We start from the raw sequence: 4,164 nt of genomic DNA on the forward strand, positions 1-4,164 counted from the left end.
TAGCATATCAGCTTCATTTGTACTTTATTTGATAAAATAACCCTTCGCTGATGGTGAGGACTAAGCGAGAATGGAGGAGGGCTGGAAGGAAGAAGGCAGAAGGCAGGTGAACAGATGATGATGATGGAAACGTCTTCCTCCTGTTCTGTTGCCATTGGCCCTTGACACCTTGTGGAATCTACATTGAAACTGGGCACGTTTTGGCAAGAAGGAAACTCTTGTTAGCGTTAGGAGTTGGAGGTTATATTAACTCGTTCAAAACAAAGCATGTTATTGAAGGGAACTGATTTATTGAATGCTTGCTGTATATGTCAGGCCCTGCTTTAGAAATTTTCTTTAAAATGCCCCTGACAAAAGGAGAGGAAGTAAAGGATGAAGTAAAACCAAAAATAGAATTTTAAATAATAAAGGGATATGGTTAGACTAGGGATAAAATAGAAACCCAGTGGTTATCAGTTATGATATAAGAGATATTTTTGTTTCATATATTTTGTTTGCTTGTTTCTGGCAGCTGGCCAGTATGGGGATCTGAACCTGTGACCCTGGTGTTATTCACACTGTGCTTGTTTGATATTTAATGTCAAAGCTGAGACTCCTATATAACCAAGAATGTACAGCACATGTGTTAGATATGGGAAAATGATCATGAACTTTTGCTGAAAAGCTGGGAAATGTGTTGGGTAATGTGATTTAATGCTATACTTGATTTACTTAGATTAATTCATTAAAAAAAAAACCCTTCAAAAATTATATGCTCAATACACACATCTGTAACATAAAACAAAGCAAAAAAACCACAAAGGACATGCTCACCCGTAGTCTCACAACCCAGTGAGAACTATAGTTATCATTTTGGCATATCTTTCTAATCTTTTTTCTATGTGTATAAATTTACCAAAAAATTATTATCAGTGATGATCGTACCAAGTTGTATTATGTATCCATAATCTATTCTGTTTTTTAACTGTGAAATATCTAATACGTATAGAGACTAACACTAAAATGACCACTTGTCATACCCACCACCCACCTTAAGAAACAGAACTTGACCAAACCTTAAGAAGCACCTTGTGGGCTCAACCCCAATTTCTTCCTCTTCTCTCTTTCCCTCAGAGATAATAGCCATTAACCATGGATTTTGTGTTCACCTTTCCCTTGCTTTCTTCATGATTTTTTTCCATGTATGTTTGTATCCCTAAACAATGTACTGTTTTGTTTACGTGTTTTTGAATTGCACCATTTCACGTGGTCTTTGGTCAGCGTTGTATTTGTGAGGTTCATCCATGTTGTAGCATGAAGCTATTGATTTTTTTTTCATTACTGTACAGTATGCCGTTATATAAACAGGAACGTGCTATGGTTTATCTGTTGTCATACGATGGACATTTGGGTTGCCATTATGAACCATGAAGCTATGCACCTTCTTGTACATATCACCTAGTACACATGTGCACGAGTTCCTCAAAGTATATATCCAAAAGTGGAATTCTTGTGTCATAGAGTATGTACATATTTAATCTTACTAGATAAGAAATTGTTTTCCCAAATGGCTAATTGAGACCTTCTACAGCTCCATTTTCTCACCAATGCTTTAGTATTGCCAGGTTTTAAAAATTTGTTTTGCTAATCTGGTAGGTACAAAATGATATTTTGGGTTTCATCAGAATTTTCCTGATGACTGATGAAGCTGAGGATTGGACTGTCAAATCACACTCACAGGAATCAGAGATTTTACCCAACGTCAAGCTTTACTAATAATATTAAAGATACGAGGAATGAAAAGGGACAGGTAAATCAGAGCAAGGCAGGGGACATCTGGCATGGCTCCCCAGGTCCTTCCTGCACTAGGTGCTCTCTGAGTCTGGTTGAAACCCAAGGCAGAAGTGAGCAGTCACCACACACAGCAGGAAGCACTGAGGTTATGAAACGTGTGCATTTTGTACTCATGTAGTTGCATAGCATGGGTGACATATCTAGGGAGCCATACCTCATAAATCCATAGAGTCTAGATTTATTTACCATCTGCAATCCTAAAATCAGAAACATCCTGAAAAGTGCATTCTTTAGATAAGGACTGTTCTAGCTTTTGGTCCAGAGGTTCCCAGATTTTCTTGGTTTATGATGCCCCTAGGGTCTTAGTAAATTTTTTACATTTTCTCCGAGGCCAAAAGTTACCTTCAAACAACTTGCTAAGTATTTATGTCCTAACAATTTAGTAGCTGTTTGAAAAATAATATTCATAAATTGAAAGAAAATAGTATGTTTATTTCATTCTTAAATACTATTACTTATTAATGGGATTTATGCCCTTTTGGGTACTGCATAACCTCTAAAAATTTGGAATCAGATTGGACACCACCACCCCCAGCTTATATCTTGTTCCACATTGATGTTGACAGTAATTTTTAACACAATCACCACCAAAAAAACCCCAGCTCTACAAAGACAGGACATCATTGAAAGGAATGAAATGCGATGTAATACTGAAGATGTGAACTGAAAGCAAGTTGTTTCCTGGGTGCTTGACAAATGTCAAGTATTACTGTGTTTCCTAGAAAGATATAAATATCCTACAGTGTGCCCCGGGGCACTTTAGTGTACAGTTTGGGAACTGCAGCATTAGTCTGTTTTTGAGGAAGTCTATTATTGGAACGTTTATGAGAAGATTAGACCAACCCACCTGCCCTTTTCTCTTTGGGTACACATTCCTACACCGCACCCCACTCCCCACAACTACCACGAGGAATGTTACCCATTTTATGTTTCCTTTTCTGTGAAATGTGGGAGGATTTTAAACCACTTAAATTTTTAAGGATTTTTTTTTTTTTTTAGTGATTATAGGATTGTTTACATTTGTTACTTTTTTTTGGCCATTGGCCAGTACAGGGATCAAACCCTGGACTTTGGTGTTTTCAGCACCATGCTCTAACCAATGGAGCTAACCGGCCAGCCCCAGTTTTCTGTTACCTTTTTTTTCTGTCCTTTTTGAGACCGGCCGCACCGAGCTCAGCCAGTGAGCGCTGTGAGCGCACCGGTCATCCCCATATAGGATCCGAACCCGCGGCGGGAGTGCTTCCGCGCTCCCAGCGCCGCACCCTCCCGAGTGCGCCACGGGCTCGGCCCTTCTGTTACTTTTAAGTTTACTTAGTTTGGTATATTTTTATCTAGTACTTTGTCAATTTTACCAAGGTTTTCAAAATTAATGGCTAAAGTTCTTCATAATATTCTTATATTTTTAGTACATGCTGCATTTCTAATTACATTTATGTCTTTGCTTTATTTTTTAATCTATCTTGCAATAACTTCACTAGATTTTAAATTTTGGCATTGTTGATTATTTTTAGTTTTTGTTCTTTATGTCTTTATTTTTGATGGCTGGTCGGTATGGGGATCTGAACCCTTGACCTTGGTTTTAACAGCAACATGCTCTTAACCAACTGAGCTAACTGGCCAGCCCCTATGCCTTTTATTTTATTAGGGTTTATTCTTTTGTTCATTTACCAGTTTAGTTACTTAATTCATTTATCTTCAGCCATTCTTCTATTGGAATATAAGCTAAAGTTTGGAATTAAGACTAAATTTCCCTCTAACGATCATGTTAGCTGCATTTCACTTATTTTAATATGTAGTATTTTCAATTCCATTCAGGTCTAAGCATTTATAATCTCCATTTTTCCTCAAGCCATTGGTTATTTAGAAATGTTTTTAATTTTCAAAGTATGGGTTTCTATTAGCTATCTTTTTATTTCTAAAATTTGCTTTGTAGTCAGAGAATGTGTTCTGTGTGAACTCATACTTCTACTTCTACTCATACGACGAGATTCACATTATAGTTAGCATGGAGTCAATTTTTACTGTTTTCTATGATTATAAAGAGCTGCTTCATATATACCTATTAGATCAAACTTGATACTTGCTTTTTGTCATTCATATTTTCTTATTCTTACTGAATTTGTGGTGGTTATTTGATCTATAAAATACTGAGAATACATTTTTAAAAATAATGATTTATGGCAGATTTGTTTATCCTTGTAGTTCTGTCAATTTTTGCTCACATAAGAATATCTTAAAGTTATATTATTTGGTGGATTCACATTGAGTTATTATGTCTTTGGCGGGGGTCGGGGCTTTTGTCAATATCTACTTTTTTACCCTGAAGTTCAT

The sequence above is a fragment of the Galeopterus variegatus genome, unplaced genomic scaffold (genome assembly GCF_000696425.1).
Source record: "Galeopterus variegatus unplaced genomic scaffold, G_variegatus-3.0.2 Scaffold5921, whole genome shotgun sequence".
Lineage (NCBI taxonomy): Eukaryota > Metazoa > Chordata > Mammalia > Dermoptera > Cynocephalidae > Galeopterus > Galeopterus variegatus.